At 45.9% G+C, this 23,634-nt stretch overlaps 1 protein-coding gene across 4 annotated transcripts in view; it reads left to right on the forward strand.

Annotated features, from left to right (window-relative positions):
* FAM107B (family with sequence similarity 107 member B) overlaps positions 1-23,634 on the forward strand; it is a 271,881-nt gene that overhangs the window by 59,789 nt on the left and 188,458 nt on the right. The window contains exon 2 of one of the 4 annotated variants that reach the window (XM_085652942.1): positions 10,664-10,713. The exons of 2 other annotated variants lie outside the window; for them this stretch is intronic. The gene's annotated coding sequence lies outside the window, so the exon portion shown is untranslated. Of the gene's footprint in view, positions 1-10,663; positions 10,737-23,634 lie in introns of all 4 variants that reach the window. One more of the 4 variants, XM_085652943.1, reaches the window with a different exon arrangement.

Raw genomic sequence — 23,634 nt, forward strand, 5'->3', positions numbered from 1 at the left:
GAGAGACCACAATGGAGGAAACCAAATCATAGAAAAACAATTTTAAAGAGACAGTTTTGAGGAAATGCTAATAAATGTGAAAATGAGTGGAAACATTTTAAGGAAAAATCCCCAAAAACATTAAACTTGGGCAGAGTTTAGGACTACTGTGAGGTTTTTGGGCTCAGGGATGGGTGATGTTTAGGGAGATGAGGGGTTTTAGGGCTCAGGAATAATTGGACTTCGGGCATAGAAAGGGGTTTTAAGGGTTCAGAGATGGGTGGAGTGTAGGGGTAGTGAGTTTTTTTTGGGGTGCTTCATGGAGGAGTGACGTTTAGGGGTATGAGGTACTTTTAGGTTTCAGTGATGGGTGGAGTGTAAGGATTTTGTGGGGTTTTAAGGTTCATGGATGGGTGGAATTTTGTTCTGGTGAGGGTATTTAAGGTTCCCATACTTTGCATCCCACGGGGCAAGGGACACACCACACTGTTTGTGTCAGTGAGGCAGTCACTGTAGATGTGCTTCTCATATGCACTTTGTTAGAAATGGGATTTCTGGTTGGCTAGGGCTTGTGCCTAAGCCAGGCAGAAACCACCACTCTAGTCAGGGCAAGGGAGTTGCACGCTGAAGATAACCTCTGCTCACCCCCTTGGTAGCTTGGCACGAGCAGTCAGACTTAACCCAGAGAGGCAATGTGTAAAGCATTTGCTCAAAACACACACACCGCTGCCACCAACGCGATCACCACCGCCACCACCACCACCACCACCCACGGTTATATAAAAAATAGCCTTTGTATTATCCAAAATACATTAGAATCATAATCACACATATACACTGTTCCAACTGGCACTAGGCAATATTCACAGAGGATTATATACATGACAGGGCCAATCGGGCCACTGTCGGAGCCATCACAAAGCACAAGTAGTAAATAACACAACCACTAACTACTGGTACGATAATGAACTCCGCATTATCACTACCAACATAAACGCATTACGTTCGAGGCATGTGGGCTGCTGAATTCATATCTGTGCATAGATCGCCGCCTAGTGTTGGGTCCGGATATTTGCACGTTGTTGTCGTGGAAGAGTCTTCGAAGTATCCTGAGGTAGGTGACTCCTCCCCTGGACCACAGTGCGCATGGGCATCCTCTCCATCCTCAGATTGTTTTTTTCCGCCATTGGGTTCGGATGTGCTTATCTTGACTCAAGTTAGGAAAATTTAGTTTTCAGGCCAAAAGGCCTTTAGTTTTCGATGGTACTGTTCCCGTCCGGTATCAACAGTATACAGGCTAGTTTCGCGGCTTTAACAACTTTTCGGATCCATTAAATCCGACCATCGACCGAACTTCCACGATGGAATCGAGGACCCCATTCAAGCGGTGTCCTGTTTGCCACGCCAAATACCCCCATATCGACGTCCACCCGGTGTGTAACAAATGCCTCTCACCGGATCATGCCGAATCGAAATGCATGGCCTGTGCCCGATTCAGATCCAAGAAGACTCTCCGGAATCGACGAGCCGCGCGACTGGAAGCGCAGCAAGCGGCACCGGCCCGACCAACATCTTCAGCACCGAGGACGAAGATGTCGAAAGCGTGGAAAATATACCCTCCAGCCCCACTTCCGAACACGGTTCCCGATCGGAAGATGTCGATGAAGAGCTTTTTCACAGGGAAGAAGCAGACGATGAGGTAGGAGACTACGATGAGGCCTTAGGGGCCGAAGAAGGTAGCTCCGGTGAGGAGCAAGGCCTACCCGTCCAAATTGAGGATATCCCAGTGTGTCAGTCGACGGATCCGGTCGAGGGATCGCCTTCGGGCCTTACCCAAGACCAATCCCGCAGTTCTTCGGCCCGCCCTCTGGCCCGGCCACGGACATACAGCAAGAGCTATTGTTACCTAAAAAGACTGGTTTCCCTACCACGAAACCGAAACCAATCATCGCACCGGTTAAACAGAAACCGAAAGTGAAACTGACACTGGTCGGCTCGAGGACCACCACACCTTCGACGCCAGCCAAACCCGTCTGCTCCGACCGCACCAAAAGGGACTTCGGTGCCGAACTCGCTGCAGCCGATGTCGGCGCCGACCCAAAAAGAAAAGCCGTCGGTACCGTCAAAGCGCCTCGGCCCCCGGCACCGAAGCAATCGGCACCAGCCACCAAGGTGAAAATGGCCACTGCATCGCTATCCACCTCGAAGGCAGCGACTACGGTACAGTCATCGACGCCGTCGACGGCTACTACCCCTCCTCGACTCGATGACCCGGTCACTTCGAAGAAGTCCACACCTGCCTCTACGGAACCACTCGGCGCCAAAGAACCGTCGCCGTTCCAGGTGCGACAATTGGCAGCGTCCTTGCAACGCATCAGGGAAAAGGCAGCCCTCCAGACCTCGTCGGGCTCCGAACCGAAACGGGCACAAAAGGCACCTTCGGCACCGGCCAACATCACCTTTGGTTTGCCGCCATCCACGGCGCCGAAAATGTTCGAAATCAGAACCCGCGTTACCCAGACAAGGTCCCCATCTACCTAACACTCGACTACTGGGACATCGCCGTCCCACTTCATCGACGCCGACACAGGCAGACTCATGCTCCGAAAGCGGAAGATCACTTCAGGGCAAGCTTTGGACTCTTATAGGATCCCGCTAAAACAAAAAATGCCGGCGGAATCGGAACCAGTTCTTTATGAACGCATCCACACCTCTTACACAGATCCATCATTCTCTCCGACACGGATGCAGTGGAGGACTACATGGGTGACGACACCACCTATCCCGAAGACATAGACCCTGAGGGACAGCAAGACCCTGATCAAGTCTGGGATGACCCTGTGGACCCAGGTGCCGCTCTGGATACACAGGACACGCAACTTTATGGCGCAAAAACGTCCCCCACAGAGGACACTGCTGCATTCAACGCCCTCATTGAACGTGCCGCAGCCAATCATGGAGTGCAACTGCACTCAGACACTATCGAGGATGATTTCTTGGTGGACACTTTCGCATCCTCTGAGAGGACTGTAAAGACTCTGCCCATGTTAAAAGGTGTCCTCAAGCCAGCAAAGGACATTTTCAAGGAAACCACCAGGGCACGGGTAATAAACCCCAGGATCGAGGAAAAAGTACAAACCCGCACCTGGGGACCCCACGTACATTAGAAGCCAGTTGCCTCTGGACTCCATTGTAGTTGCCAATGCCCGCAAACGGGCACACTCGCAGACAACTGGTGATGCTCCTCCCCCGGACAAAGAGTCCAAGGTTCTAGAGACCTCCGGCAAACGGATTGCAGCCCAGGCAGCAAACATATGGCGCATCGCCAATACACAGGCCCTCCTAGCTCGCTACGACCGCTCACACTATGACACGTTAGAGACCCTATTCCAACACCTGCCAGACGAGTACAAAGAGGCAGCGGAGCTCCTCATCAGGAAGGGACAACTGCTCACAAACGCATCCATCAAGTGTGCACTGGATGCCGCAGACACTGCTGCAAGGGCAATAAACACCAGCGTCATGCTACGACGACACGCCTGGTTACGAATCTCCGGATTCAAACCTGAGGTCCAAAATAACATCCTCAATCAGCCGGTCAACCCCGACTACTTATTTGGACCGGAGGTTGACACCACCTTAGAAAAGATAAAAAAAAGACACGGACACTGCGAAGTCAATGGGGGCTCTGCAAACGCATACATTTCGTAGTGGCTCCTTTCGTCGCCCCGGAAATAGAGGTGCAGGTAGAGGACAGGGGGCACAGCAAACCTACAATAAAGGGGGCACACAGAGTTCCTACGATAAAAACACCCGAGGTGGATATCGTGGCTCCAGCACCAAGGGCAGAGGACGTGGTTACGGCAATACCAGGTCCTCCCCCAAGAACAAACAGTGACGCCTTCTCCCTTCCCCCCGCCCACATAACACCTGTCGGGGGAAGGCTCCAGCGGTTCCTGTCCACGTGGGATTCCATCACCACGGACAGGTGGGTCAAAGATGTTATCCAACACGGTTACTGTCTCGAATTAACCTCCACTCCACCCACCATACCGCCAAGGCACCGTCCTATGTCCTCAGAGCACTTAGCGTTATTACAGCAGGAGGTGCTAAGTATGCTGCAAAAAGGCGCAATAGAGGTCGTGCCCGTACACCAGCAGGGAACAGGGGTGTACTCTCTGTACTTCTTAATACCAAAAAAGGACGGGTCACTCAGACCTATCCTAGACCTGAGACCCCTCAACCACTACATTCTCTCAGAGCATTTTCACATGCTCACCCTACAGCAGGTTCTCCCGCTCCTCAGACAGGGAGATTTCCTAGCCACGCTAGACCTCAAAGATGCGTATTTCCACATACCCATACACCCGTCACACAGAAAATATCTCCGGTTCACCATTCAGGGGCAGCACTATCAATTCAAAGTCCTCCCCTTCGGAGTGACAACAGCACCCAGAGTTTTCACAAAGTGCCTAGCTACCGTGGCTGCACATCTACGGAGGCAACACATTCACGTCTACCCTTACCTGGACGACTGGCTTGTTCAGGCAAAGTCAGCCCAGCAATGTGCCAGCCACATGTCCCGCACCATTCACCTTCTTCACAGTCTGGGATTCTCACTAAATTACCCAAAATCACATCTCCAACCCGCACACGTACAACAGTACCTAGGTGCGACCTTAGACACTCTGGCAGGCACAGCTCAGCCAAATTTAGTGAGGATCAACAGCATGCAAATGCTGATTTCCAAGTTCAAACCCCAACACTCCCTTCCTGCGCGAGTGTTCATGCAGTTGATAGGCATGATGGCCTCCTGCATTTTCTTAGTCCCACACGCGAGACTACTTATGCGCCCGCTTCAGGTGTGCTTAGCACGTCAATGGAATCAGGCTCACGGGCAATTAAAAGACCTAGTGTTGGAGAGCGGTCGGGCATACAACTCTCTGCATTGGTGGAATCCACAAAACCTTTGCAAGGGCCGACCGTTCCAAGAGCCTGTTCCACAAATAATACTGACAGCGGACGCGTCTCTCCAGGGATGGGGAGCCCATGTACTCAATTACACAGTGCAGGGACTATGGACTACACAACAAAAGAAGATGCACATCAACCTTCTGGAACTGATGGCAATCTTCCTGGCTATGAAAGCATTCAAAGTACACCTGTGCAACAAGGTCGTGTTGATCCGGACGGACAACATGACTGCCATGTACTACATACAGAAGCAGGGAGGAACACACTCTCCACAATTGTCTCATCTGGCTCAGAGCATGTGGAAGTGGGCCAGTCAGAGGAACATATTCCTCATGGCGGAACACCTCCCAGGCAAGGACAACCAGATGGCGGATCTGCTCAGCAGACACAGCCACCAGATGCACGAGTGGGAGTTACACCCATCAGTACTCCAACCATACTTCCAGCAGTGGGGTCATCCAGAGATAGACCTATTCGCCACAAGGGAAAACGCAAAATGCCAAAGCTTTGCCGCCAGGTTCCCACATCCACAGTCGCAGGGCAATGCGATATGGATGAACTGGTCCGGCAGATTTGCGTACGCTTTTCCCCCAGCGCCGTTGATACCGCTAGTGGCACGCAAACTGCGACAGCACTCACTGACACTCATCCTGGTTGCTCCAACATGGGCACGCCAGCCATGGTACACCACCTTTCTGGAACTTTCCGTGGTGCCGCATCAAAGGCTGCGGATCAAACCCGCGCTTTTGACGCAGAACCATGGAGAAATTCAGCACCCAGATCCGCAACAGCTGAACCTGGCAATCTGGCTCCTGAAGTCCTAGAGTTTGGCTACCTAAACCTGCCACCTGACTGTATGGAGATCATTAAGGAAGCTAGGAGACCCACTACCAGAGCTTGCTATGCAGCCAAATGGAAGAGGTTTGTCATTTATTGCAATAACAATGACATTAACCCGCTAGACGCATCCATTCAAAACATAATCTGTTACCTCCTACACCTATACCGATGCAATCTGGCATACACCTCAATACGTATCCATTTAACCGCAATAGCAGCCTATCTCCACAACAGGCAGCACCTCTCTTTATTCAGAGTGCCTGCCATCAAAGCCTTCTTGGAGGGACTTAAACGAGTAATTCCCCCAAGACACCCACCAGCACCAGTGTGGAACCTCAACTTGGTCCTCACCCGACTGATGGGTCCACCCTTCGAACCTCTCCACTCATGTGAGATTCAATTCCTCACCTGTAAAGTAGCTTTCCTAGTAGCAATCACTTCGTTGAGAAGAGTTAGTGAACTCCAGGCACTAACCATTCAAGAGCCATTCATACAGGTTCACGCAAACAGGGTCGTACTACGTACCAACCCCAAATTCATGCCTAAAGTAATATCGCAGTTCCACATGAATCAAATCATTGAACTGCCTGTTTTCTTTCAGAATCCACAAAATGTCGCTGAAAGAATGCTCCATACACTAGACGTCAAAAGAGCCCTCATGTACTATATAGACAGAACTAAAAACTTTAGGAAGACAAAACAACTTTTCGTCGCCTTTTCCCCACAACACAAAGGCAACGCAATCTCCAAAGCAGGTATAGCCAGATGGATCGTTAAATGTATTCAAATTTGCTATCAAAAGGCTAAACGCACATTAACGATTCCCCCACGGGCCCACTCAACACGTAAGTTCGGGGCCTCCATGGCTTTCCTGGGAAACATTCCTTTACATGATATATGTAGAGCAGCCACATGGTCCACTATACATACATTTACCAAACACTATTGTGTAGATGTACACTCAAAACAGCAAGCAGTTGTATGACAGGCTGTTCTCAAAACTCTTTTTCAGACCGCTGCAGCTGGCACTGGTGGCCGCCGCTAATGGGAGGTACTGCCATGTATTCTATGCACAGATATGAATTCAGCAGCCCACATGCCTCGAACTGAATATGCTACTTACCAGTATGCATCTGTTCTTGGCATGTAGGGCTGCTGACATTCATATCGCCCACCCTCCTCCCCGGCGCCTGTAGCAGCTGCAGCTCTCAGAATTACTGTATAGCATGGTCATCACTTTCTATATCTACTCCATCACTGCCACAATGGTGAAAAACAATCTGAGGATGGAGAGGATGCCCATGCGCACTGTGGTCCAGGGGAGGAGTCACCTATCTCAGGATACTTCGAAGACTCTTCCAGGACAACAACGTGCAAACATCCGGACCCAACACTAGGCGGCGATCTATGCACAGATATGAATGTCAGCAGCCCTACATGCCAAGAACAGATGCATACTGGTAAGTAGCATATTCAGTCTGCATCACATTAGGCATAAAACACACTATGCATAATCATCTTAAGCATAAACACATTATGCAACCTCTTTAGGCATCACATTGGGCATAAAACACATTTACGCATAACTCTGAATTAGGAGGCACCTTAGTGACACACCCCAGGTTCACACATCACCTTTCCTTAGGGGCTTGTGCCGTCCTGGCACACACATGGCCCCACGTTTAAGCTGCCCACGCTCTCGCGGTGCAGCTGTGAAGCAGAAACAGGCACTGGCACTACCGTCCCTCTGGAGCCCCCCCCCCCCCGCGGACTCCTACAACCAATTTGCCCCACAAAGTAATCGGCACCGGCACCACGGTGCCTCAGGGAGCACCAACACTGCTCACTATGAGCCCCACTCACTGGGGCTCTTTGTGACTCCTCCGGTCTCCTTCTTGGGACTCCTCTCATGCTGGGGAAGCTCGGCGGCGTCTCTCCTGGAAGGACACGACTCGTTGGGCTCACACCGGTTCACAGGAGCCCCGCCTACAAGCAGGCATGCGTCACCTGACTTCCTGCCGCCGCGTTGGCCACACTGCAACTCGCGGTGATGAGGTAGGCTCCCGCCCTCCCGCAGGCCGACTCGGGAACCTTCCGCAAGACTTCCTGGGGCTAGCTCCACCCTCGGTCAGGCAGTCCACTTGACTTCCGGTTTTCACGGCTCTCCGCAGCGGTTTCACTGGGCATCGGCCATGCGGGGTGGGCTCCTGCTGGACAAATAAAGGCACCAGCATGCGGGGTGGGCTCCCGCTTCCTCTCCAGCAGTACGGGGGAATCCCTACGCCAGAATTCCCTCCAAATCCTTTGCAGCCCAGCGCTGCACGGCACCAGTGCTCCTCCTATCCTGGAACAAGGACACAGCGCTCACAAGACGTCTAGGAGCCAGAGTTTCCCAAAAAGACAAGGCTGGGCCCAGGCAGGCCAGCACACAGGGCCCTCCAGCAGAGAGGCAGTCCCTTGTGGCGGTTCCTCCTGGAGGCCAGGAGCAACAAGTCCCAAATCACAAGGAAGCCCACTTTCATGGGGTCACAGCCCCAGTATATATACACTATTTTTCTTTGTTCCGCGCTTGCACAAGGCTTGGGGAACCAGCCTCAACTGGTTCTGGGGGGTATTGGAGCACTTTGTTTACAGGGCTCCTCTTCCCCTTTGTCAGTTTGGGCTCTGTCATCGGACACACCACAGGGGGACGGAGCCAACATTCACCCAGGCAGGCACAGACCTAGTCAGGGTCAGGGTCAGGAGACTACTCCTCCCACTACTCCAAATGCATATCTCCTATTCAGCCTAGCACTGACTCACCCTGCTCTCCCTGGAGCCACACACACACACCTCACCAGCCCCTGTCACTCCAGAGCCAAACATGCAATACACATCAGGCAGGCAGACCCATAGCACACAGAAATGGCAACTTCTAAAAGTGGCATTTCTAAAATAGTGATAATGAATCTGCGCACACCATTGCGTAGCATTTATTATTACTATTCCAAACATACCAAATTTGATCACGCTGCTCCTCTCATATCAGGAATTACCACTTATCAGGGAATCCCCAATGCATTCCTATGAGAGGGCAGCCTCATAGCAGTGAGAAACCAAAATGGCTGTTTCTCACTACCAAGACATGTCACGCACTTAAGGTACATGTCCTACCTTTTACCTACAATGCACCCTGCCCATAGGGCTAGCTAGGGCCTATCTTAGGGGTGACTGACATGCAGTAAAAGGGGGGGTCACAGACATAGCACACACTTTAGGAGCCACGTCACAGTGGCAGTAACACTGCGCACACAGGTCCTGCAATGGCAGAGTGATGAGACGGGTTTGAAAGGCTACTTTGGTGGGTGGCGCAATCGGCGCTGCAAGCCCACCAGTAGCATTTAATTTACCAGCCCTGCTATCTGAGATACCACTTTACAAGGGACTGACAGGTAAATTAAATATGCCAAACAGGTGTAGACCAATCTTACCATGTTTACCACAGTGAGCACATACACTTTACTCTGGGCAGCAGTCCTAAAGTGCCAAGAGTCCTAGATCCACCAACACCATGTCAGAAAAAAAAGGCTAGGAGGAAGGCAAATAGTTCAGGGATGACCCTGCAAAAAGGGCCAAGGCCAACACAGTTTCTAAGATATTTTCTTCTCCCCGGACCTGAAACACTTGGAAGAGTCGCCTAGATAAAGAGGCCAGGGGATGGGAAGTGATAGAAATATGTAAATTATATTGCTAATGATTAAATTCTGTGTTTCTGGTGAGTTCGAGAGTTTTCTTGTTAAGTGATTCTGACAAAAAGGGTAATTTTCTTCTTCCATAGAATGGTCTATGAAACTGCATTCTATCTCTGTGCCAGGCAAAACATTATAGAGCCAAGAAAAAGAACTTCAAATACCATACCTAGTGAGAGTGGAAATTATTTTAGACAGCAGTGAGAACGTGGATTTTTTTTTTCCATAGAGTTAGTAGAGTGCGAGTCGCATACCTCATTTGCCACAAGATCTTGGTAAGTGGTGCAGACAACTGGATAGTGAAGCTTAGTCGGCCATTTTCAGGGGATAAGGAAATAGTTTGAGAGACAATTAAAAGATTGACTGGTTGGAAGTACATTTATCAAAAATGTATGATGCCTTTATTGAAAGTTGACTCATCTGTATGAAGATTATCATATGTAATGCTTTTTGTAGAGCATGAACGTAGCTAGAGAGTAGAGGAGCCCTCAACATGGAGTTTATGCTCTCCAGTGCGATTCAGAAGATGTTGTGTAGAGGTTAGTGTTCCCTGAGAGATGCATTCTGTTTGTTTCTCAATTGCCAGAGGGTAGGACCCATTCTGATGTTGACAGTGAGCTTGTTCCAGTCCCTGGGTGCATAGCTGCAAAAAGCCTACTTTCTGTTTTATTTTTATTGCACTTCTTTCTTTCTAGTTTGGCGATGCACTGGCTTCTAATATTGTGTTACCTGTGGTGGTTATTTTCTCTGCCAGGTTTACAGAGGTTGCTTTTCTGGTCTTCTTTTACATATTGCCGCTTGTCTTGATGATGATGAGGGCTTGGAAGAGGAGCGGATGTAGTTCCTTCTATGTTTTGGTGATGTGGTCGAAATTATATGGGCCTTTGAGAGGAGATGTAGAGCTGATGCTTTTTAGCGATGGGGGAGTCATGGTATAATGTGTGGCAGGAAGGAAAGCTGAAGATGACTCAGCCTCGTTAGCCTAGCAACATTTTACCAATGTGCTTTTAAGAGATAGCTGGGCATCATTGCAGAAATCGAAACATTCTGCTCCTCTCTAGCTCGCATTATTAAATGGCTTATTGTTTAAAAATACGTGATGCTGTGCATAGGTTTTGCTTACAGGTTATTTTTTGTTCTAGGTCTCTTCAGCCCTCTCTAGAAAATGTATTATGAAAATTGAAGACTGAAGGTCTGTTGCTATTTACATTTTATGTAAGACATCAGATTTTGATTTACTTATTGCAAGAAAATATTAGCAGTTATGTTATTTGTCACAGGTCAACACAGTAATTTTACTCAAGGTGTGGTTGGGGAGGAGTTGCGAAGGCAAAAGGGAGCGGGTAAGAGCCTTGGCCAAGAAAAACGCCTGGAGATGTTATGTGAGAAAGCAGCCCAGGAAGACTGAGTCTGACATGGGCCTACAAGCAACAATCCATAGAGCAGCTAAGAGGGCTAGGAACTGCATGAAGACACAGGCGCTCACCCAGAGGCATGCAAAGTTCCTCCACCTTAAGTTCTCAACAGAGAGATTTTCTGTTATGCTTCAACCTAGTTCTATAGTACATTTAGGCAATGAGATAGGAGTTTCTTTCTCGGGGAAACCAAGCAGAGCCTCTCACTCTTTTTTCCCCACATTGTGATGCAGAATGCTTCCTTAAACCCCTGACACTCCTTACATTTACTTTGACCTTAAGCTATCCTTTTACCACCTCACCACCCTTTTCTTTTACCCCTCTTACACCTTAACCATGGGACAATCTGCAAGCCACGGACTACACCCCAAAATAAAAGTTACCTCTTTGGAATGACTCCCATTTTAGTGCAATGAAGGAATCTGGGTATCTGAAAATCTATTTCTGAAATGTTTTTATACAGGGGCATTCTACCTGACTAATGTAAAATAGCATGTTATGTTGTTGACATAGTGCACACTCTGCCATTGGTATGGTAATTGTAGCCTCTGCAGATACCATACCAGTGGCATCGTGAAGCCAATCTTCATTTTGTATCCAAAAAATAGAAAGTGTTCATAATATATCAAGTAATTTAATCCACTGGATCACCTCATGAACGTTGCAGATATTGCTTGAGTGCCAAAATGAGTTGACACTGCTTGTCTTTACCGAGACAATAGGTTGAAAACATGTTTATGATCTACAGGAGGTTGGTTGATACAAAGCACAATTAAAGAGGACTCAGGCACCCACACGAAGGCAAGAAAGGAATTCCTTGCTGACCTAGACCCAGATCCCTGTGGGAGTAAAAGGGTACCCCAAAATTGAGACGCACCAAACCTTACCTCAATCAGATTTCCCACAATGTACTGGATCAGAGACAATGTTGACCTCAATTTTATAAGGCAATGCGTCCCAGCATTAAGGGATCTCCTAAATACCAAAATCAGAAATGCAATTAATTAAGATTCATTGAATGGACCCAATCAATAAGTGAGTTCTAGATCAATGAACGGGTTAATGGGTCTTATCACAAAATAAAAAAAAAAAGGCAGTTCTGAGTAAATGCCATAAAGGTTCACAAACGCAGTTATACAGAGTATGTAAAAATCTGAAATTATTGCAAGTCTCCATGGGCAGTAAAATCGGAAAGGAATCGGACAGCATCCCAAGTGAACAGGGAAGACTTTTGACTTATCCCCAAAATCAAGGGTTATTATACCCTATTCTCGCATAGAAGATGAGAACATTTGTAAAATCACTATGGTGTGAGCGAATGTATAATTTCTTCAGCAAATCAGAGCACATGGAAAAATAAACACCACATTATCTCAACACCAGCCCATTACATGAATAATTTTTCGGTACCCTCTGTTAATGTTTTCTGGAGTGACCCGTACAAAACAAGATATATTTACAGTGTCATGTTAATTGAATACAGGAGTCTCAGTGAAGAAAGGGAAGGCTGCAATATGTGGTACGTTACAGCTGAACTGGGCATTGTGAGCAGAACAACAAGAACAGTGGAAATATCCTAATTCATTTCACTTGACTGTGTGCTGCAGAGCTTGTGGGGAGATGAATGAGTGACAGAAATGTGACCTAGTTAACATAAATTTAAATAATACCCTTTTACATATCATTCCAAACTCGTTTCAAAAGCAATTTTATTAAATCCGTCTGTACTAGTGAAATGATATATAAAATAACTTTTTCTCATTGCTATTAATTGTCCAAAATTATAAATCCATAAAATGTTCCTACATCCCGAAACATCAGGGGTGGTCTGCTCATCTAACTGGCCCAACAGCTGGAGACTTGTTCTGTCCAGAGATGCCCTCATTTCTTATTTGTTTTCCTTGTTCCTGCGGAGTCTGCGAAAAAAACATGATTTTTGTGAATGGTGTTAGTTTGTGGCACTCCTGTAACCCTGTTGGGTACTGTGAGGTAAGCGGAAGATGAGGGAGGGCGTGTTAGGTTGATTGCGAAGGCCTCTAATTCTACCTTTCATTTGTAAAGATGTGATGGGTGAGCTTTTTTACCCTGCACAACCCGTAATGCAGAGCCAGACTGATATCCTAGAAGCTGTGTGGACTTAGATGACAGAAGGTGGTGGCGTGGAAGCTTTGTCAAGTCTCCTTTTGAACTCTTTGAGCATGTTAAACAAGCCCTTCAGCACAGTTGAATACTCTGGGCAACAGAACACTGAGCGACATCACTCCTTTCCTTTTATCCCTGTGGCACCTTATTTTTGTTGACGGACAAACAGCGACTTAGCTTTTCTACATTGAAGCTGGGGTTTGAGCTAAATTGCGAACGTAAACAGTGGTTGGTGTAAGCATGTAAACTCAAGGCTACTTTTCTTCAGTTCGCCTCCCATGTATCCTTTGTTCGTCATGTTAGAGGTGGAACGATTGAGAGCCCAAAGCCATTTTTTGCAGCAACGAAATAAAAAATACATTTCCTTGGGACCCCCCTCAATTTTTTCATAATTATTCTGCTAAATTGACAATGTTTACATATGTCTAAACATATGTAAACATTGCAGTTAAGCTCTGTTGCCCCTTTTTAATCATACTTCCAATTAGGATATAAATGACAAAAGTTATTATTTATGGCCCATTACAAAGTCGCCCACTGCCACTCATGTTTTTAACACTTAAAACAAAGCATGATTCTTCTGTTGGCCAGAGACTAGCGTTCCCCCCTGAAATCAATTCATGCCCCCCCACCACCAGGCGGGCTCACACCCCAGTTTGAAGACCTTCCGCTTAAGGGTAAATAACTGTACAAAAAGCATTCTGTCTTCATTGTGTTCAATTGGACATGAAGCACAGATTCAATGTACGTTTATTATCAGACAAGAAGAAAACCTTCAACAGATCTTTCTTGGGCATCGCTCGCAGAATTTGGGACTCTCTCCCCCTTGATATGAATGACTCCCTCCACTACCTCCTTCAAGAAAAAAGTCAAATTCCTGTTCATGAACACATTCTTGGCATACATCATCAGTTCTCTGCCCCTTGAGCTATTTTTTTCTTCGACATCATATGTACTTTTACTATTGTTAAAGAGTGGTATTTCATTGCCTTATCATCTTGTAAAGTGCTGTGATACCCGCAAGAGTCACGTTCACGCTATATAAAACGTTTCAAATAAATAAACAGATCAATAAATCAAGGGTAGATTGAAGGGAGCCTGGTGTCAGCTGTGGTTACAGGTGCCACATCCTATCTCTCATCACTCAGAAAGAACCTTGTATTTTCTAAACACACCCTCCATGGTCTCGTATGCTTTAAACTAACTGCCGTTCAGATTTAGGCTCAATTAAATAGTTTTCTGCCCTAGGAACAGACTGGAAATCCCCTTGATAGCCATTCGGTAAGTGCCCGTTGGACTGCTTAATATAATAAAGTGCACATGGCCTAATTCCAGGCATTTTAACAATTCTGAATGAGTTTGTTTTCCTTCACTTCCTCCATGAGAGTAGGCACTGGGGCCATATTGCTTATGCTGCTGAGCGGTGTTTTGAAAAAATGTTTTGTAAACCTGGGCAAGGAAATGTAAAATGCCTTGCCCTCAGCAGGCCATGAAGTTCTAAAGCTGCACGATGAGCCGTGGGGTCATCCTGCTGCTGTCCGACCTGCCCGAGTGAAGAACAGACCGGAAGACTGAGCGCCCCCTCGAGTGTAAGCTGAAGCTCTATGATAGAGACTTTCTGTTCAAATTTTAGGGTTTTCGAGTCGTGTCCTCAATCATAGTAAGCAAACAACACAAGTGCTGCGTGAATGTAATATTGAGAGAAAAAGACTGTAGTAAGCAGATGCTCCCTCACCTTCAACTAGTTGTGTCAAGCGAGGTAGACTTTCCTTTAGGCGCGGGGTCTCCAAACTCGGTCCTGGAGGGCCAGATCCATGCCGGATTTTTAATATAACTGCATTTATCTAAATGTGGATATGCTCCAAAATGTGGCATAGATCTGGCCCTCTAGGACCGACTTCGGAGAACAATTCTCTAAGTCATCCAATTGTCCTAAACATAAAAAATGCCTTCAGATCTGTAGGATCAACCATGACCTTAGTGCCCCTGACGTAGCCAAGCCACATTTGCTTCTTTAACCAACTTCAGCTTTCGTAGGTAACAGCATTTGTTCTGCCTCTTGATGCACATTAACAGACACGCCATCTGGCCCTACACTAGCTTTAGTATCACTGTGCTTTTAGGTCTGCTACTTGAGGGTCTTCATCCCAGTGGCGTAACAAAACTTGAGGCCCCCCCTGCAAATTACATGGAGGGGCCACCCTCCGGGCTCAGTCAGGAGCTCGCAGGCCAGGATGCTGTGTGGAGGGGGACCCTGCATGTCATGGCCCCCCCGCACCGCGGGGGCTGCAGGAGCCTATGTTACTGCTTCATCCATGGGGGTCAGTTGATTAAAGAGACGGGATCTGTGCAAGTGCATGTCTTGGAGAACTGTTGTCACATGCCAAGTAATTTATTTTATGAGAAAATGCTTCCCATGTATTTTAAGCTCAAAAGTACAAGTACATAGAGTACTTAAAAACAAGAAAGTTAAAAGGTCTTTATCAATATAAAAAGTTGCAAGCGGATGTGCCAAAAGAGAGAGACCAGTGATATTTATTTATGTGAAAAGTTTTATATGCTATTTATTCATTTATTTATTCACCTGGCACACACAAATTATATTGTCTCTAGGTGACTAGCTCTGTTTAAAACAATCTTAATTAAGCACTACAATGGGCCATTACAGATGGATATCTGAGGGGTAGAGGCTTAGGAAATAAAAATATTTCAGCTGCTTTCTTTAAGCTTAACTGCCTTAACAGCATGGACCCACTTAAGTTTAGTATTCTATGGACAGGAAATCCATACCTGTGTACCAAGAAGGGCCTACTTGTACCCCCCTCGCCGGCCCCCTTCCATGGAGCTTTGTTCTTGGGCTCTCAGGAGCATGTGGATGCCTGATTGCTGCAACATTTCTGTCTGATGCCTTGCTAATTTTTCTAGCAGATAGATTTGGACATTTTCCTTTAGGTATTTAAGCACCAAACATGGCAATTTCAATATGGCACACTTGTCTACTGGTAACCAGTGAAGGGAACAGAGACAGCCCATCCGCTATCAGAATTGCCCAATCTTAGGACTGATCTGTCAGCTATATTTTGTATGAATTGTGATTACCTGATATGTGTTTTTGGTAACTCTTGTTTTTGCATTGGCATAGTCCAAATTGTGAGTTTATAAGTGATCCCACAGTTGCTTTTTGATGTTTAGTTGCCAAATAAGGTAATATCTTAGTTGTCTCAGTTAGAGTAAGAAGATCACTATTTCTAAAGCATCCCACACCACCCCGAGATTCCTTAATGTTTTTTGAGGTGGTGGTGGAAATACGAAATAGTTCAGATGGTTGGTAAGTGTGGATTGTGACCAGCTGCTTGGGACTGGAACCCTTGAAAAGAAACTCCTGTTTTTAGCCACATTATGTTTCACTGGAGTTTTATTGCTTTTTTTGCAATACATTTGGCTCTGTAGATCTTCAAAAGGGCCCTATCTGCCCCCCCACCCCCACACTCTGGAAGCAAAGTTAAATACAGCTGCGGCAAGATAGATGCCGGCTATCTTAAATTTATTTATTTGTTGGTTTTGTAGAGCACCTGAATCACCCCCGGAGGGTTATCTCTGCGCTTTAGCGGAGCTGCTGGCGGGCTGATGAAGAATGTTAAAACAGGGAGGACTTAAGAAGTTTCCTGAAGTGCAGATAGACAAGACATTGCCTCAGGTGTGTGGGAAGCTGATTCCAGTACAAGGGAGCAAGGTAGGAAAAGGATTTCCCACCTAGTCTTGCTTTCCTAACCCTGGGGACTTGGAGAAGTGATTTGTTGCCTGACCTAAGAGTCCTAGAGGGGGCATAAGGCTTGAGCTTCCTGGAAATGTAGAGAGGGGCCTCTATTTTGCAGAGCTTTCAAGACTGTGCAGCAGATTTGATACACTTGCAGATTCAAAGCCAGTGAAGTTTATGGAGCAGGGGAAGGGAAGGGGTTTTGAATGGGCAATTTGTGACAAGGTATTCTGAACCACCTGTAGCCTGCTGAGGGAATGACTCATTCGCAGAGACCAGGAGAGCATTGCAGTAATCGAGATGGCTCATAACCATGGTCTGAATGAGAGTTTTCCGCGGATAGTCAGGCAGGAGAGGGGAAAATCGCCGTAGCAAGCCCAACACATAGAAGCAGGTGCTGGCAGTGTGGGCAGCATGCTCTTTTAATGTTAAGGCACGATCTAGGCTAATGCCCAAGGTTTTGACTAGGGCTTTGGGGTTGGGAGGCGTGCCGAGAGCTGCCGGCCACCAATCAGACCAAAGAAGAGGGGCATCGCCAAAAAGCATTATCTCCGTCTTTCCTGCGTTAAGTTGGAGAAAATTACTTTTCATCCAGTATGCAATAAGTCATTCCTTCAGAAAAGGTGGACAGAGCCGATGAGGAGGATTTGTTGAAGGAAAAGAGAAGCTGGGTGTCATCAGCATAAGAACAGGGCAGGAAGCCACGGGACCTGAGAAGGTTGGCCAAGGGGGCAATGTAGATGTTGAATAATGTAGGGCTCAATCATGAGCCCTGAGGTACGCCCTTGGTCAGTTCCCTCGTCTTAGACCGAAAAGGTCCCTAATTGACGGTCTGAGTGCGGGAGGACAGGAAGCTATTCATCCACTGAAGGGCAGGCCCTCTAAGTCCAATTTCCTCCAGTCTCCTAAGCAAAATCTGGTGTGACACCGTGTCGAACGTTGCAAAGAGGTCCAGCAGCACAAGAATAGTGGAGTGGCCACTGTCTAATGTCGTTCTGATGTTATCTGTGACCTCCAGTAAGGCCAACTCCGTACTGTAATTGGGCCTAAAGCCAGATTGAGAGAGGTCCAGACCGCCATTGTTTTCGACATGGGCGGATAGATGTTGATTGATGTATTTTTCCAAGACTTTGATTAAATGAGGTAATAGGGAGATGGGACTGAGATTGGAGAGTTCTTTCAAGGGGGCCGTAGGATTTTTATGAATGGGGATGACCTGTGCTGCCTTCCAAACCCGTGGAAGATGACCCTCTTTCATGGAGAGGTTAAGGATAGTGCCTCCTGGTGAACAGTTCGTTTGAAAGGGAGGAGGCTAGTTTTGCTGGGATGACATCCAGGGGAGAGCTAGATTTAACCGAACGGAGTAAGGCGGCTGCCACCTCATTTGACATAGGAGGAAAGCTATCAAGCAGTTGTGGGGTGGTAAGAGCAGGTGGGGCAGGGGAGGATGCAGTCAATTGTTGGCTCCCGGAGGAAGCAATCTTATCGTAGATAAGGTCAATTTTTTTTCCGAAGTACTGGGCGATGTCTTCACAAAGGGCTTGAAGCGGTTTCAGGGTTTTCGCAGGCCTTGGGACTGGTGAAGGATTTCAGTATCTGAAATAGGGTTTTTGGAGTGTTCTCTACATTAATTAGCTGTTGAGCGATAAACTGTTTTCGTGCACCTTTTATATTTTTGTGATGGCAGGAGAGAGCATTCTTAAAATTATCTTTGTCCCTCGGTTCCTGGGACCTTCTCCAGCGTCTCTCCAGGGTTTTACATTTTCGTTTTTCGGCGCGCAGCTCAGGAGAGTACCATGCTGATTGAGGGCGCCTGGCTGTATTCGAAAATGTTTTGAGGGGCGCAAGCAGATCAATGGTCCTGGTAACCATCTAATTGAATCTGGCCAGTCCCTCCTCAGTGTGGGAGGGTTTAGCTTTGGTTTCCCATGTTGGTGAGAAAGCTGCCAAGAAGCTTTCTGGAGAGATCTTATGCCACTGTCTGCAGACACTGGGGATGTTAGCGGTGGAAGTAGCAGTCACGCTTGGGCCCTGAATAGTAAATTCAATGGACGCATGGTCTGACCATGTCAGAGGTTGTAGGGGTTCACACCGGATACAGGAAGCTTTAGAAAACATTATATCCAGTGTGTGACCCGCGGAGGGGGTCGGGCCATCATTGAGCTTAAAGGTAAACTTCTTTGCTGTACGAGGTCCCACCTGCATAACAAACAATTTGCTGTGATTAACCTCCAGGTCCTCCATAATATGAACAAAGTAGTTGAACAGGAGTTTTAACCCCCTAGCTGTCCTCGCCATGAGGACAGCATCATCTGCATATAGGAGAACTGGCAGGCTGCTCTTACCCACCTGTGGGCAGTCGGCTTTTGCATCCTTGGATCTTCTCCAGGGAGTTAATATATAGATTTAAAAGGAAGGGGGTCAGGATGCACCCCTGGTGCACCCCTCTCCCAATATCAAAATTGTGGGTCACGTTAAGATCGTTTGAATAACGGCCAGCCTCTTTTGTGTCTCTGTGGAAGTCCCTTAGAAACAAAATGATGTTCCTTTCAATGCCAATAGAGGACATCATCTGCCAAAGCTTTCTATTTACACGGTCGAACGCTAAGGACAGATCCATAAAAGCTAGGTGGATAGAGCCAGTGCGAGCCACAGGATACATGTTTAAAATCATATACAGGTTTAAACATTGTTCCATTGTGGATCGACCTCGGTGGAAACCATATTGTACCTCAGCTAAGGTATTGTTTTTATCTGTCCAGGTTGCAAGTCTGTCTAAAACCATGCAACCCACCACCTTCACTATAGAATCCAAAAGAGGGATGGGACTGTAGCAAAGAGTGCTATCCTGATCACTCTTTTTAAAAATTGGGACAATGTTTGATGAGGCACAGGAGGATATAATTTGTTTATACAGTACAAGCTCACAGACATTCTGTTCTCTTTGAGAAGGTAACTAGAAGTAATGAAAGCAAAATCTGATTGTAATATCACAATTATACTCCGAGTTTATACATCTAGAACGAAGGCAGGTACTTTGTCTGCCATTATAAAGTTATAGTTACACACTTAATTTCATTTCTTTTGAGATATACAGGCCACAAGCTTGAATCCATGTCAGCTCAGTCCTCAATTCTTCCAAAGTCGGAAAATTAAGAACTGTTATATTGGGAATGGTTACATCGGTCAGTGGCAGTGCTTTTGAAAGAGCAGAAGTGTGGTATTAGTTTTACTACGTCAATATTGATTCAAAGTGGTTAAATAGTGAGTGTTGGTAAATCAAATATTCATTTATTTGGACTGATTGTTGCGCGTTTTTGTAACGCTTTTTCTTAGTAGTTGTAGTGTTCTGTTTCGTGAAGTGTAATCTTTCTCTAAAGAAATGGCCAGCATATTAATTTCAGGTAGACACATCTTCTAACCAAATATTAAAGTAGGATGCATACATAAATATATACATGCTTCTACACAAGCGTGTATAATTTAGAATAGTAAATATTTCGAATTTAAAATGGACTTGGTTTACCACAGTTGATGTTTGTCTCAACTGTTGATTGAAGTCTTAGAAAATAGCGTGCTCTACCTTGGCGAAATGTGATATTTACTTTCTATCTTGTTCCTTATTTATTTTTCAAACTAGAACTCCTAGAACAGGTTTGTCTTGTGGATGCAAGATTGAGTCATGTCTGTCTAAGGAAGGCCCGAGCCGTGAAATATATATAAAATGGAATTCGAGCCAAATGACTTTATGACCCTGCTCTCAGGGGTGGACAAGAAGCTGGAAGAAGCTAGGCTGATGCTGCTTCCCCTGCACCTTGCAGTTAGCATTTCTATATCTTTAAAAGCCTCCCTTTTGCGAAAGATGTGAAACACGATTAAATGTAGATTTACCTGGAGTCCTCTACAGGTCTGAGTGCTACCCACCTCATCAGAGATTAGGCTAAAACAGATTAGTCCTTCCAAATAGAATTAAAGAATGAAGTGCTTCTCTGGCGCTGCTTTTCAAGACCACATTAAAGCCTTTAAAATGGGTTCTATGAGAAAGTGAGCTCTGTGCCTCGCTTTCACTGGTGAGCCGACTAAGCCCAGTACATTAAGTGTACATCCCGCACCTAGCGCTCTAAAGTGCAGTTGGTCTTGCTTGTTCTATTTTTTTAATTTGTTTATTTTGGATACAGGCTATGTTCAGAACGTGATGGATGGGGTAGGGCATTGGGATGTGGATGAATTTCTGACGCTTTTGTATATGAAATACGGCATTAGTGGGTATGAGTTTCAAAATCTGGAAATATGTTTGGTAGCATGGTCAATCTGTTGACACAAATTTGACATTGTGTCAACAGTTCAACTGTTTGAAATTCAGTTTATCTCTTTACTATTTGCTTGCTCCCACGGTCTGCTGTGATTTGAGCCCCGTGCCTGGCTCATATTTGTTCCACTGTCGAAGAGGGACCTTGAAGTGGCGCTTTTTACCCCCCCACCCCTTCTGTTCCCTTAATTAAAACATTTGGAGACATTTTATGACTGCTACTCTTGGACGGCCAGAGATGTAGTCTTTGTCATTGTGTGTGATGACCACTCCCAGCCCTCACTGTTGTACTGGGCTATTGCTGACTCGCCAGAAGTCCATCTCTACCCAGGCGTGGGTCGTAGGTCACAGATGCTAATTTCCATTGTGTCCTATGTTTTGAACGTCACCCCTGTGTTTTTAGGTTGAGCCTGGGCAGCGAATGCACTGCTCTGCGGCATGCTGTATTGGAGTATGGAATAGAAGCCCCACCCACTCTCCGCCCATATTTGTCATTGGCTTGTGTCATTGTCCTTTGTAAATGCTGGCTTCTGATTCGTTAATAGGCTAGTTAATCCATCCTTAGTACAGCCTTGTCTTCATTTGTAACCTCCCATGAGGACTGGCCCTTTTACTTCTGTTGTCACACGGTATGTCTTTTTTGTCTGTAAGCACTTTTTTCTTTAATGAGTTTCTCCTACTGCAAGCACGACATGCTTTCCAGCAACATTCAGCGTGCCATGCACTCTTTTACTTTCCGAGCAGCCGGGACAATGGCAGCCGCTTCTTTGAATAGGTCTCGCATTTACAAGAGTTTGAGCTATTGGCATTGTAAATGACAATGCCTTTTATTGGATAAATAAAAAGGCATTGTCATTTACAAGGCCAATAGTTTGAAAACTCTTGCAAATGCAAGACCTATTGCATTGCAATGCTTGTTACACCAGATGTTATTTTTTAGATATTGATCCTCCTACCTTCCAGGACCAATGAGTAATTGCAAGAATCTGATTAGAAGTGCTCTACTCCTGGCTTTATGCTCTACTCTGATATCCCCTTTGACCTCGTATGCCTGGCTCCGGAACTCTTGGGTCTCAGGCAAAGAAGTGCTTTAAAGTGTTTTTACGCCACTCTGAGCTTCATAAGTTAATCAAACACTTGAACTGAAATTACGATTAGGGATTGTATAAGGGATTTAGGATTTCGTTTCCAATGCTGCTGGCATGGAAATGTTTTTGCACATTGTTCTGGACTTGATTCATGGCATACCTAAAAAAAAATGGACTGTTGTGCCATAGTTTTACTGAATAACATATAATTACTCATCCATGCCCTTCCTTTTGGTGATGTGGTCAGGTGGATTAGTTGAATTGATTCTGACTTCTTCATCCTGTGGGTCTGTCAAACAAACCATCCAATGAACACCAGTGCTTCTGTTCGCTCAACTGTCCAGTATGAGTGTGCGCTTAGAAACAAGCTAAGGCAGATTTAAGCACTTAAACAGAAAGCAGATTTAATTAAGCATGAAAGCCTTCCAACACGGAATACTAGCCCAGCCCTGGTGTCAGTACTTAATTTGTAAAAAGTTTAAAAAAAAAGAAAAGTGCCAGGGCTCTCGTCAGAAGGCCACTGCAGCTTGCACTAAACATTGCCCCTCGCATGCTGCCAATGATAGTAACAACAAATGACAGTTCGGGCTATTCCAGGCCCCAAACCTGTAAGAATACCTTGGGCGTTAGGTAATAGTTATTTTTAGTGTATATTGAATTAATTATTGACCGTTGTTGTGGGCATCTCTACATTAGCCAGACAGCACCACCTAGTGTCAGACTATCACAAACACAGGTGTTGACAATTAAGAGCTCGTGCTGAGCATCGGAAACCACCGGCATGAATTAAGCACTGTTTTGGTACGGATCCCAAGAGTGAGTCCAATGAGTGACTCTGCAAACTTGAAATTGTGGCAACAAAATAGCATGGTCAAATTTTCTGTGGGTTTCCAGCATTCATTTGTTTGATTGCAGGTGGTCCACGTCTTCGAAACTTGTTTTAGTACCAGTAACTTTTCTAAGGCCATACTAATAAAGAGCCTGAACCTCCATGCCACTTACCATCATCTTCCCCATCCATTTTTGGGAAAAAAACGATTATGTTCAAAGAAAGATGTAATCTGTACAATATATGTTAATTTGATTTAAAATAAGGAAATTATTCTGTGAAGCGTTTTTAAAATGACTTTACTTAGAATATTTGACTAGTTTTACAATTAAAAGCCAATGTTCATTAATTTCATATAAAAATGTAAATCTTTCTCCATTCAAATTTTTTTTGGAAGGCCATTTACTTAGAATATTTGAAACGTTTCCCTATTTAGCGATGCTACTCGCCGAAAAAGTGCTTCGACATCTCGTCAGGGGTAGTAAGCGCTATATAAATGCAATTACAATACAAAATAAATAATTTTTATTTTGTAGATTTTGTAACGTGTCGCTTGCATTGTAAAGCTTTTAA

Source organism: Triturus cristatus, chromosome 4_1 (genome assembly GCF_964204655.1).
Source record: "Triturus cristatus chromosome 4_1, aTriCri1.1, whole genome shotgun sequence".
NCBI lineage: Eukaryota > Metazoa > Chordata > Amphibia > Caudata > Salamandridae > Triturus > Triturus cristatus.